At 33.5% G+C, this 14,572-nt stretch overlaps 1 pseudogene; it reads left to right on the top strand.

Moving 5' to 3' along the window:
- LOC102507523 overlaps nt 1-14,572 on the top strand; it is a 367,819-nt pseudogene that overhangs the window by 344,155 nt on the left and 9,092 nt on the right.

Raw genomic sequence — 14,572 nt, forward strand, 5'->3', positions numbered from 1 at the left:
ACTGTCTGTCCTCTGTCTAGGATGTGTATTTCTGTATTTCAATTATTCTTTATGATTTTATTTTTTTAATGTAATTTTATAAGGCACCAAAGTAAGGTGGAAACAGTTGACCTTTTTCTCATTTCTCTAGTCTCCTACAAAAGCTCTATATAATGCCAGACGTTGGAGCCATCCAGACTCAGAACTACCTGGGCCACCAGTAGCAAGCCTCAGAGTGTCACGGTAAGTGAGCTGTGCTTTACCATTTCATGTTTGTGTAATGAATTATAAATTAATTAATCAGTTGCTCTCTTCATTCATAATTTGAGAGTCTCTGGCTTTTCTAATAGTTTATTTGTGACTTCCTCACTAAAATTTAGTGGCTTTAGTTTTATTCATTGGAAAAGTAAAGATTGTGGACAGAATAACAGAAATTCTGGTGTTACTAGCTTATAAATGAAAACCTCAAAAAATATTAGACTACTTTACTCCTGACCCACACTTTATGGAAATGCAGTATTGTGTATTTCATATTTGTGTTAAGAGCTGTATTATAAATTACATTAATCTTCAAGTGGCTTTGAGTGATTAATTTGCTTTCAGAGCAGAACTTTTTCCTGCATTCCAGTAATACCTTTCAATTCAAAACACATTTGAAACAGATTCTTATCAAATTATTTTCTTCAGAATAACTGATAGGACCATATATTAATACTTCTGATTAATGGTGACACTTCAGCCATCTGGAGCAATCAAAGAATGAGTACTTTATAATAACAAAAATAGGGATAGAAATCATTCTAATATACAATGTACAGTTCCTTGTCTTCTTAAGTTGATATATTATACTCCTTTTACTAGTATAGAACCATCATTGTGCAGTTGATGGCTGGTTTTTCCTACCTTAATATACAGATGCCTCTATTTAAAAATTTTTCTATCTGTTGTAGTTTTCCTGTCCATCCTGAGCTGCTTCTAAATGCTATTTATGTATGTAATTGTGTTCCTTCTAATGGTCTTGGGGCACATAACAAATTGTATGAAATGTAAGGTCAAAAAGACCAGAAGGAATTCCTGAGTGGTTCTTTTGTGAATAAAGCATTTTGGGTCTCACCTTGTAGGGCATAAAATTTTTAAACTATCCCTAGCGACCTTTATCTTTGGCAGGGGGAGAGGGGATTATTATTCTGAAACTAAATTTGCCAATTAGATGAGATGTTGCTATTTTTATATATTTATTTAGAACAACTAATTTAATACCTTTATTAATATGTGAGGCTGTCTTCAAAGGAACCAAATCAAAAAGATGATGGAGTTCTTAAGGCTCCTGCACCACCACCCAAAGTGATAAACACTGTGATAAACACCGTGACAATACCTCCTCAGCTCTACCAAGATATAGTTACTGTACTGAAATGCAAAGAAGATGACAAAGAAGACAGCAGCTATATACAGTTTTACTGCACATGGGTAGAATTTTGTGTGTTATAGCCTTTTAATGTCCTGAACACATATTAGTACCCTGGTGCTCAGCTTTGAACAATGAACTTATCCTACTACTACCAGTGTTTTTACAGCATTTGATTTGGTTGCTGTCTGATAAACTGTACACTTTTAAATAGAGCCCAGCAAGCCCATGGATGTAACTATACTACTTCATGGTTACCAAAGAAGTGGACTTCTGTTTTCTTGGCAGTTAGATACTGTTGTTCAGCATGTGAAGCACTTCAGTGATGTAGTGGAATTTGGTGAAAATCAAAAGTTAACTGGTGACAATCAGTACTTGTTAAGTGACTTAAAGTGCACTCAGCCTCTAAACACATGATGCCTTAGATCTTATTTTTATATTTGGTAATTGTATGCCTCCTCTTTCTCATTAAAATTTCCTCAGAGGGTAAAGCTAAACATTTGTGATTTCGTTATCATAGGTGTAGGATATAGTGATGTTAAAATGGGATTGATTTAAGAGACTTAATTCTACATGGATGAAGGAAAGTTGGATGATAAGACCGTTTAAAAGTATAGAATAGGATTCAGCTTCCAGATGCTTAAAAGAAGTGTTATGCTAACCTTAGCCCCAAATTTTACACATGCAAATGGTAAATTTGATTGAAGTACATTTTGCTTTGGATCATCTCTTATATACTATAATGGATTGAATGTCTTGATTTGATTGAATTATCCAGACATTTGGAGTATGTCCCAGTAGATATTTATAATCTTTATGAATCAGAAGCATTATGAAAGGATAGCTGAGATTTTTTTTTTTTGCCTTTAATGGTAGTAATAATGTAAGGAATACACTACAGGCGATTATGTGTTATTTATATTTTTTAATATAGCATGCATAATCACATAGTATACATCAGTAAGTTTTTAATAATTTGGCTTACCCATGTTTTTTATATTGTGATCTGTATGAGCAATGCTTTGACACCTCCTCACCCCAACTCGTGTCCTTTTGCTTGTTTTGGTACTATGTAAACAATATACTAAGGCACTAGATATTTTCAGCCCCCTAACCTAGTCTCTTTTCTTCTAGTGTTATGAGCTTGACTACTAAATGTGCCACGCCCAGTTTTAGAATGTACCTTAGAGCACATGGGATGCTAGCAATGGTCTTTAACACCTTGGATGATTCCCAATATCATCAGGGATTTAAGTTTCTGGAATTGAGAAGCATTATTTAAAGATTCTACTTTATTTGGCTATTAAAAAAATACCTTCATTCATCTATAAATATTTCCTAATTATGGGTTGAGTTAGTCTTATTTGCTAAATATTTAGAGCTTAATGCCGAAATTTTCTCTTAATAAATTAAGTAAGGTTATTTTCTAATGACCTTTTCCCCCCTTAACTTGTCAGTTTATACTATTAAAACACTATTTAGTTATCATAGGTAGCATACCACACTGGAGATTCTAATTCTGTAAGTATTGATTTTCTCTAGTTAAAAAGTACTGAAAAAATTATTTATTTTTGATGTTAATAGCATGGAAAAAAGTAAAAAGATACTAAAAAATATTTTTGACATTTTGTTTGGATGTTGAATATAGGACATAGCCCATTATGAAAAAGAATCTATTCCTCATTTTCATTATGATTTTGACACTTTCTCTTAAAAGTAAAGCATATATATAAAAGTTGGGTTTAACATTTTCAAAGTTAGGAAAAAAATCATTATTAATCATGATCAATAGCGGTATTTTGAGATGGAATTTTTTTTGTTCAAGGAAATATCCCAACACCTATGCCCTTTTAATTTCCAGAAATTGTTGCTCTGTAAACATTTAGTTACCTAGTCAGAATTTTGAGGATTCAAAGCTTAAATCTTTAGATAATTAATTGTGTTTCTGTGCATTGAAATAAGTGTTAAGTACAGAATATTCCATATATTAGAATATCCCAGCATAGACCTTTTTGTTATATTAATGCTTACCTACATCACCTTCAATACTTGTAGATTTTATTATAAGCAGAGTGTGCTAACTCTACCTGATATGAATGATTTTGAGAATATATTAATGGTTCTCTAACAATTACTTGCTTCAGCCAGACCTGATAGGTTTATTGCAAAGAAACGAGTGTAAATATGCTTCTTTGAGCATCCTAGCTTTATATATGGACACAAACTCAGCTGTGTTTATTTCACATGAAAAATAGCTGTTTCTGATACAGATTTTACACTTACACCATTGCATTTAGTTATTGTAAACTAAAACTTTACTATATCATAAAGAACACAGAGTGAAGGATATTTTAAAATAGGATTATATTTAGCTGAAAAACTATTTTGTAAACCCTTCATTTAGCACTTTGATGCCCCAGAGCTAGAAGCATTTATGTAGGAAAGTTCTGAAGAAAGGAAAATTTTAAGCAGCAGTGTTTTATTTATGTATTTATTTAATTCACATTTCCCTAGAATATTTAAAGAGGGAAGTTTTCACTGAATACATTTTCAAGCTTTCTAAAATATGAACAAGTGTCAAAATGATCTTATCCCCTGAAAATATCCCTAATTGCTGATTTTTTTCTTTTGTCTGTTGAATCTGCCCCTTTTACAGCTGCCCTCATGTACATACTGAGTAGAGATCTTTTGAACATGGATCTTGATAGAGCTAGCCTAGATCAAATAATTTGACTTTTAGTACTGGAACAAGATGCTTCTTGAGCTAAGCTGTTGAATGAAAAAGACATGAATAAAATTAAAGTAAACATCCAAAGGCTCTGTGAAACTGTGCAGAAGAAGCACCTTCATCTAGAAAGTACAATGGTGGTTTCCTTCTTTCCATTCATAGAGTGAAAATTACTTTCAGGAAGTTTTTAGTCATAGTTGTTGTGTGACTTTCAACAAATCATTTAAACCCTTGTTTATAATTTGGTAAATTCTTGTGAGGTTTTGCTCAACGTAATTCTGTTCCCTGCCTGATGTTCCTAAACTGGCCCATCAGTATTTGGTTTAGTTTAGTTTTGTTGTGTTTTTCCTGGTGACAATTTTTATTGCATTTTGCCTAATCCTTTTCCTTTTTGCTTTTTTGTTTGTTTGTTTTAATGTAACTACATTGAGGCTACTAGGGATCTGAATTCTTACTCTTTGTAGGTTTCAGGGATAAAGATTCAAAGGATTTTCAAAAGCCATTTTCAGTGAGCATTCACTTATTCCAGAGTATCTCAGGATGTCTGATCAACTGCTGTAAGAGATCAAGACTCGGAAGGAAGATTCCTGGGCATCAGCCCTTCTCTGGAGCAATTTCTCTTATCCTAGGGGTCATGGCTGTGGCTACTTTTATGCTCAATGTAACTCCCTAAGTTGACTGTGTTGCTTTTGGTTGATATTATTTCTAATTTCTTCTGGCTTCTTTAAAGCTTTTCTTAAAGATTGGTAGGCCAGTAGAAGATAATTGGTCTTGTCACTAAAAAAAAAAAAAAAAAGAAAAAAAATTGTTAAATATTCCCAACATTTATGTATTTCCAACATCTGAACTATGTAAGCATTGGTTTTTCTTCTGCCCACAAAACTGAAGACTGCAGCATTTGCCTCAAAAATTGCAGAAGGCTTTGTGTTAGCCACATATGACTTAGAGTTATTGCTGTGTTTAGTTAAGATAGAGTAGGGAATAGATTCAGGTAGAGTGGGGTTTGAGAGGGAAAATGAGTTACCATTAAAAGGCAGGATACAAAATTGACGTGTACTCAGGCCTTTCAATTACAAAAATTAGAAAAGTGGTAAGATTGTAGATAAGCAATCCTTCTACCTTCTACCAAACGATCTGTATGCTATTTTTGAAACATATTTTACTTTTAAAAGTACTTTTAATATTTTTACATATACTAATTCTTAATGGTAGAAATTTGAGCCTGTAATTTTTATTTGCTGCATGATTGAATAAATATACCTTTATTACTATTTTGTCTCCCATAGTGTTGTACTTTTCAATTCTTTCCAGGTGTTTTCTCTTGAATAACATGATGATAAACGTTCCTTGAATTTTCTCCATCATTCGTTGAATTTATTAGGATGGTAAATACCATTATAACTTTGTTATATTGTGTTAAAGAGTTAACCACATGATTAAAACCAAACACAGTTGCTAATGTTAGGATGCCTCTTTTTACACCACCCCCACTTCAACTATTCTTGAATTTTGTGTGTGTTTTAAATCTTACAATAGACATTGCTTTATAGAGTGACTATCCCCTACACATAAGTGTTGTTTGTTTTATTAGTTACTTGACCTCTTCCTTGAAATACATGACTACTCCTGATGTGCTGTGGAAAGATAACTTAAAATATTAATATTATTAGAATAATAAATATAATTCAAATATCCAAGAGCTCACAGTTGCTGAGTAGTATTCTTATTAATGATTTGGTTGTGCTTTTAACTTTTTGAGGACTATTCCAGTTTCAAATAAAATGTTTGAACTGTAGGCTACTTTTAAATACTAGCTTATAGTATACTGAATATAGCAAGCAGTCCTTTTTATACCTATAGAAACAAACAATAAAGTCCCCTTTTTGCATAAAATCTTGTGAATCTTTGCTATATTAACACCAAATTACTATGTACTCTCTTTTCTAAATGAAGAAAGCCTCATTAGTCTTAAGCTTCACTGCTGTGACTCATGAGCTGACTTACCTGAACTGATCTCATTACTTTACTCTTTCAGGGCCTTAGAATGAGAATTGGGTAAAATTTAATCTGTTTTTATAGTATTGAATTCTAGTTTTATATTTATCACCTTGCACATCAACCTTGCTTTTTTTATAAAGAATAAAATAAAGTCTTTAGATCTCTTCTAAATCTAATAATACTAAGATTTTTGTTGATTAGATTTTTTTTACATTTCTAAATACCTAAGTTATATTCAGTTTCAAATAGGTCAGGAAAACTTAATATAACGTTGCTTCTTTCAAAGGAAAGACACTTTGGGAAGAAAATCAGGTCTTTTCAGCTTTGCTAATTAAAGCATTTCTTTTGATAAACTAAAGCTTCTTTATTTCAGCAGGAACCAGTTTGCCCTTTATTGGAGTGTGGCTATGTGTGTTTTTAAAAGATACAATAAAAAAAAAAAGGAAAAAAAATTAAAGGAAAATAAAGAAAAAGGAAAAGTAGACTGGTTTATAAATAAGGTTCTGAGTGCTCTGTGCTCCCTCTACTGGTGGCCCTCGGTCATTATTTGTGTATAATACTGTCATGGTGGCCGCATGATGGGTATTCAAGCTGCTACCGCTGCGGTGTAGTTTAAAACTGGTGAATCTGAAGCCCTAAAGATAACAAAGGATTTTTATTCAGAATAGATAAGAACATATATAGAACAATGTGAAAAAAAACAAGAAACTTTGCTGGAAAATAAGGAATATTTGACGGGGGCTCACAGTAGAATACAGTTAACTGATAAATACATGAAAACAGGCTTATTTTGAAAATAGAAAAACATAAAGCATAGCAGTAAGAGACGTTTTTACCATCAGGCAAAAGTTTAGACACACCCACACCCTGTTCATGCAATGTTGCTTGTTACAACTTTTGTGGTAAATTAATTCAATATATTGATCTGTAGTTGAAATACATGTACCCTTTGGTTTGTCGGTCTCACCCTTGAGCCTCTATATGGTAGAAATAACAGTAGCAATATGTATTTTATTGAACTAGCAAATGATCAACTACTAGAAATAATGGATTTTCTCTGAAATAAGCCAACGGTAAAAAAAAAAAAAAAAAACTTCTACAGTTCAAGATTTTTCTGATACCAATTTAAATAAGTTTAGGTTAACAGAAAAAGGCATTTAGTGTGTTATAAAAATGCTATGGTGTCTTAGCTTGGTGGTAGAAAGCATGCTTAGCATACATGAGGTCCTGGGTTCAATCCCCAGTACCTCCATTGAAAAAGAAATTAATAGTAAACAACAAACAAACCTAATTACACAACCGCCCAAAATACTATGGGCTGGTAGCATGCAGTTTTTTTTTTTAATAAAAATCTCTAGAGTTGTTGCTTCAGAATTCTTGTTGTGCATCAATAATCTTAATGGTGTTTCCGATTTTCAGGCTGGACATTTAGCTATGGACATGTTACTGTCCCTTAGTTCTAAATGAGAAGGAGACTTGTTTAAAGAAGAACTCTGGCTCTTGGAGTGGTCTAGATCATATTATAAAGGTAATATATATATTACCTTTATATATATATATATATATATATATAAAGCATTTTAATATATTATTTAAAGCTTGAAGAAAATTCATGTACTTCAAAGAATAATGACGTCAGTTTGAAAAGATCTGTTCTTTTTAGTACCATCTTGAAAATCTTTTTTAAAAATAAAGCCATTAACAGTGTGATATGGGGGAGTTATGGAAATAAAAAAATAAATTACAGCCTCATATTTTAACATCTCACAGAATAAAACTTAGAATAAATAGTATTCAGAGAAGTTCTAGCATATTCATAGCATGTGTACAGATGGCTTTTATATGTTAGTTAAGGGGATAAGTATTGAAGTGATGAGACATGCTAATGTATATTCATTTCTTTTCTCCTAGTGAAAGATGTGTGGACCATTTAAGTAGAGATGAAGATGAACAGAAACTAATGGCCTCACTATGGGGAGCAGAGAGATGCTTATGAGTTTAAGAAAGTAAAAGTATGAACAAATATTGGGGGAAATTACTTAATCTTAAATATGACTCTGTGTGTGAGGCTGTCATAGTTTTATATTGAACATCCCTTGAGTTTTATTTTGCTAATCCAAGTTGAAATTGTAATGCATTCTTTGAGCAACCAAAGTTTACATGTTAAATGACCAGTGTAGTTTTTTTTGTTTGTGTGTTGTGCCATATGAAATCATGAGTGTCAAGTTTGTTCATATTGCCAAATGTTATAGTTCTTTCCTTAATGTGGACTTCTGCTTAAATATATTAACTTGTTTGTAGAAGGTAATAGTTAAATGCAGTCAGGGTTTTGTTTAATTTTTTAAATAGTAACTTTCTTGATGTAACTACTGTTTCAGTCACATTGTTTATGATCACAGCTTATTATAATATTTGGTTTTGAAGAGTACTACTGAACTGTATGCCATAAGTATATTTGTTTTTTGACTTTTCTGAATGACTGAAGCAAGTTCAGAGTATATTAGGATTTATGTTGGCAGTGAATTTCAAGACACATAGGCTGTGTGTTGGCCAGACTGGATTAGCAAGGGATTTTTTTGAAACATCTGTGGGAAAATGATCTAGTGTAAATGAAAAGTTTCTGGCATAGATGAAGTGGAAATTATTCCTTGGCTCTTCTAGAGTGCTTCAAGTACATTTGGTAAATATAAAATTTTTAAGAATTCTAGATGAATCTACGTTAAGAACTTTAACAGTTTGTTTATTAAATTAGTGATTGTTCTTTTCTGACCTGTAAAGTGCTTGGTAACTGATTACCAGGAATTTATAGCACAGAATATGTTAATTATGAACACACAGTTATAACAGTGATGTTTTAATTTGGTAGTAAAGCAATAGATGTACTATTTTCGATTAAGGACACACGGGTTGTTGTTCCCTTAGAAGACAAGGGCTGATCATCCTTCCTGATGTTTATGTCTTCTGGAGCACTGTGTGTTATGTGTGAATGAATGAATGAATGAATGAATGTTATGAATTGCCACAAAATTTCAAAATTTTTCCTTTTAGGTAATGGTGCGTAATCCAGAGAATCAAAGCTACTTGAGAGCATAGAAAGATTCACAACTCATTGTTTCATCAGCTAAGTAAGTTTTTCTGAAACGTCATGCTTTCTTTTCCTTTCCTTTCAAATTGATGTACAGTGTTGTGTTTTTAGTGTCCAGCGTTGTGATTCAGTTATAGATAGATAGATATCAATTCATAGATTCTTTTTCATCACAGGTTATTACAAGCTAGTGAATATAGTTCCCTGTGCTATACAGTAGGACCTTGTTGTTTATTGATTTTGTTTATAGTAGTTTGTATCTGCTAATCCCAAAGTCCTAATTTATGACTCCCACTTCCCCTTCCCCGTTTGGTAACTACATGTTACCAAAGACATAAGTTTCTATGTGTGTTAGCTTCTGTGAGTAATTATTGTTTTGTAAATAGGCTCATGTCATCTTTTTAGGTTCCCCATATAAGTGGTATCATTGTATTTGTCTTTCTCCTTCTGGCTTACTTCCCTTAATATGATAATGTCTAGGTCCATCCGTGTGGCTGCAAATAACCTTATTTTATCCTCCTCAGTGCATGTAAAATTTCCAAGTATATCTCCAGCCCTGGTTCTAGCTCATTATAGCAGCTTCTTCCTAACATCTCTATCCCGGTTGTTGATATTGCTGCCCTGGTTCTCTGGCCTCTAGCCTGTCCAGTACAATACCTGTACCTCAGGGGATTAACCTTTCATGGATCTCTGTTTTGTAAAAAGAACCCCAAACTTCAAATCTGTGTGATTCCTTATTGTCTTTGGATGTATGTTCAACAGCCTTAGTATAGTAGCAAATACCCACTTCAGCCTGACTCAAGTTTATCTATTTTTAACCCCTTATTTTTAAAGAATTTCAAATGGAGATAAAAGTAGACAGTAGCATCATAACCCCTGTTGTACATGTCATTCAGCTTGAATAACCAGCAGTCGTGGCCAGTCCTGTTTCCATGTATTACCCATCCATTCCCTTCTATATTATTTTGAAACAAATTATAGATTTCAAATCATTTAATTCATAAATACTTAAGTATATATTCTCTAAAAGAGGACTCTTAAAATATAACCACAATATCATTCTCATATCTTATAAATTATTAATTGCTTAATATTATCGTATGTGCAGTCATTATTCAGATTTCCAATAGTCTCAAATTTCTAGTAGTCTCTACTTACTAATAGATTTGCTTTTTATCTGTAGGATTCCTTGTCATCTATTTTTGTCTTATATTTGTAAATTACATCACACTTAGTACCGTTAAGGCATATTGTTCTGTAATCAAGTTTACTCTCCCTTACCAAAGTGTATTCATGCAAGTTAAAATCTGTTTCTTAGTTTGAAAATGTCTTTTGTATATTTGACATGACCCCTGACACATGCCTTCTAAGAGGAGATGGTTAGGAACCTTTGTAATTAGGACCTTTGCATCAGATGTCTTAGAAGTGGCAGTAGAGGTCAGAATTGGGTGTTTGTGAAAGACCAGTTATCTGGCTTTTTGAAATTTTCAGCAGAACCCTGATAAATGCAGGGATAGCATATTGAACAATTAAATATTCTCCTGCTGTTCCCACCTCACCTCCCAGCAGATTTATTAACTCAGTGCTCCTTAAAGCCTGTGAGTTAACAGTAACAGCATGGTCATTCTGGTGAACATCCCCAAACTTCTAAAGAACAAATTATTTCATGTTCGACACAAGGAACCACTTCTTAACCAGAGAATATGTTTTAAGTAGCAGCTGGAGAGCAATGAGATATAGTACAGTTTTCTTTAAGGGTTTTGTGTGGTGTATAATACACTGAAGGTTTGGCCGACAGAGTCAGCTTAGTTCATCTCTCATAGACTTTTTAAAATCAATGGACATGGCAATTTAAAGAGCATTTTCAGAAATACTAGACCCACTTAAAGATGACATTTCTTTGTTATTTTGGGTAGCATCTTGAGAATCCTTGGGTTATAGATGATGCCAGGAGACATGTCAGTTCAATGACCTCATGTTAAAAAATATGATGTGAGGTTTGAGTACAGCTCAGTGTAGTGCACACACTTAACATGCACAAGGTCCTGGCTTCAATCCCCAGTACCTCCATAAAAAATATGATTTGTTCTGATGTTTAGGAAGTATTTAATATTTATCTATACAAGGTTATTATGCAATATTAATATAAATAATATTCTTTACCTACGCTAAGAGCTTACATTTGAAATGAAAAAACATCTAAATGAAATTCAGAAGTGCCCAGTGTTAGCTTTTAAAAGTTTAACTTGTTTGGGGATATGTTGTGGTAGGTTGTTATGCTGGAGACTTTGGTAAAATAGCGGGCAGCTGTGGGTAGTAAAGTTATAAACCTCTGCATTGAGTTTATAATTTTAACTTTGCTTGGAAAAATTAATAGTATCAAGTTTTCGTAAAATCTTAGCGCCTAGTGTGATTACCAGACATGTTTGGTACACAGTTGAGTAGATAATACATTATAAGTTCTTTAATAGAAAAAAATTAATTTAGCAGCATTTATGACAAGTTTAAAACAGTAAGGTCCAAGGAGGTAGAAATTCTTAGTATAACTATGTTTGTTTAGCATAACCGTCTTTATTTTGTTTTGTCTTAAGAGCATTACAACATTGTGAAGAATTCATTAAGCAGTATAACCGTGCTGAGAACAGTACATGTTTACCTGACAGTCAGCCTCTGCCTCCCCAGAATATCACTAATCACCTGGGCAAAGCAGTGGAAGACGGCATGAGGGACATCATTGGGGTGATGCTCAATTTAACTAATGATAAACATCAGTCATATTTTCTACATATATTCTCACTGAAAGATTGTATTACATGTAAAAATAAGTTAATCGCCTTGTTTCTTCTTGTCTTAATGTAGTCATTTTAAAATTGCCATCATGTAATTCATTTACTCATGTATAGATTTAACTGCTTTTATCAGTTGATATTTTAAAAACCAGCTCAGCTCAGAAAAATTATTGTCAACAGTGTATCTCAATAAAGGAATAGCTATACATTTTTAATTTTTAATATTTGTATTAATACATATTAGTTGTCAGTGTCATAAAAATGATAACAACCTTTATCCTCTTCCCATTCCCTGTTTCAGAATGGGACAGCACCACAACAGGAGAGCAGGGTGGCATGATGGGCACAGTGATGAACTGTGTGCTTCAGATTCCAAAGTACCTACCTGAGAAGCAGAGATTTGCTATTCAAAAGCTGGTGAGTTCAAATGACTATTTCAGAAATGAGTACTTGATCTATTAAGATGATAAAAACTTCATCTTAGTTTTGAATTTAAGAACCAGTTGTTCAATATACTTTGGGTTTCAGTTGACTCCCTATGAACATAATTCTTACAGTACAGAAGGGAACCATGAAGGGCCATGTGTAAAAATAACGAATATGAGAACTAAAAGTGGTGAAATCATTCTTTGGAATGGCCATTATTTATAATTAAAAAGTGGTTATTAACCATTTTGAAGCTCATAGCACACTGATTAGTTTTCTAGCTGTCAGTAAAAGTTGTATATTGTATTCACTTGTTTTAATTCTCACCTGTGGCAACAGGCATATTTTACCTTTTGTAGGATTTAGGACTACTGGTAAATCTAGTTGAGTATAATGCTCAGAATTGGCAGTGTCTCATCAACATGGAAGCATCATGTTCTTTTGATTCTTCCTTCTGTAGTGGAGAGGGAGATGGTAGTTTAAGGATGGCTGGACAAGTCCATGCAATTCAGGCTTTAGTGCAGGTAAGCAGCCAGTTAAAAACAAACTAACACCTTCAGGTTTTACATCTGTCCAGTTTATTTATCAGGTGTTACCTACCCTCCTTCATACCTTCCCTCCCCTCCTCTTCTTCTTCCTCTTCCTCTCTCACCTGGTCAGTGAGAGAAGAGGTACACTGGGTTAGAATGTGTGCCATTACTTATTCTGCTGACTGTTTTCAACTACTGTAATCACTCCTTAGGCATTGTTATCAAAAAGCAGAAACAAGGCCTCATTGTATATGAATCAAAAGTAGATTACTAACAACAAATTACAAATCAAGTTTTAGCTTTATCCCATCTGGTTCAAGTCTTCCAGCATTACTTACTGGTCTGATCTGTGCCCAGGACTGTGTGTACCTAAATATTGGAGCATAGCTTTGAAAGTATATATGTCTTTGGAGTAATTTCCTGGCTTAGGAATTGTGTCACAGTATGTATATTTAAAATTGATGCCCCAACTTGCCCCACCCCAATCACATACTCCCTCGTCAGTTGATTTTTACTCCCCTGTAAAACTGTATGTGGGTTTTTGCTTCTTGACAGTGCTGGGTGTTACTATTTTTTACTTTCCCCCATATAATACTTTCTGCCAGTTCTTAGCTACCTTTGTCATTTCCTTAAGTGACAGTTTGCACATGTTCAGAAGTGATCATGAACCTTTTTTTTTTTTTTTCCATTTTTTCCAAAGCCTTTGCTATCCTGTTAATCCTTTTGGCCTTTCTGAAACTAGACATGCTTGATCTGTGTCTTCAGGTAATAACCTGCAAGAACTTGTCATTTTCTTCAGTCATAACTAGGAGCCTAATCATTCCGTTTCAAACATTTGGGTTTCAGGACTTCTTTATTCTGTATACTTTTATGTGATATAAAGTATACATTATAATAATTATTGGGCATACTAAGTAACTTTTGTTTATGTGTGGTTTATCTATTGATAAATTAGGAGTCAAAGCAAAAAGTTGTAAAATTCAAGTACTCATTCTATTAGCCACTTGATATATAAACATAATCACGTGGCATGTAGATTCTGGAAAACTCCCACTGTCTAGTTGTGAGAGAATGAAAGGAGTCAGTTGACCTTTCAGTATACTTATGAATGCAGTTTTGAGCTCACACATTCCCTGAAAGGATTTGGGGGGACCCCTAGGGAACCTGGAACCAATTTTAAGAAACACTGCTTCACATAAAGCTGGAATTTTATTTTCTTGAGGGTATTAAATTTTATATGCCATGCTTGTGAATATTTAGCAAATTTTTGAGATCTCCTTGGCCTGTGGTTTTCAGGTAGCTGTCATTAGTAACTTTGGGTTTCCCCAGTCATATCAGTGAGTATATGAAATGCTTTCTGTACATTCAGCACTGCACCAGCACATGAAAATAAAGGGAGTGAAGGCAAGAGGTGTAGTGGGTTCCCTTTTAGAGTTTTTGGTGTGTCCTTCCATTGACAATTGTACTTCCATTGTTAAGTATTCTAGTTGAGATCCAGTTCTAGGTGTTTCTCTGAGAACTAGCTTTTTACTTTTACTGGTTCTTGCTTATCTCTTTATCCCTTTAAATTCCTTTTAAAGAAGCCACATTGCTTTCCCCCAGTATTACGTTTTATTCAGTGTACCTTCT

The sequence above is a fragment of the Camelus ferus genome, chromosome 11 (assembly GCF_009834535.1).
Source record: "Camelus ferus isolate YT-003-E chromosome 11, BCGSAC_Cfer_1.0, whole genome shotgun sequence".
In the NCBI taxonomy this organism is placed as follows: Eukaryota; Metazoa; Chordata; class Mammalia; order Artiodactyla; family Camelidae; genus Camelus; species Camelus ferus.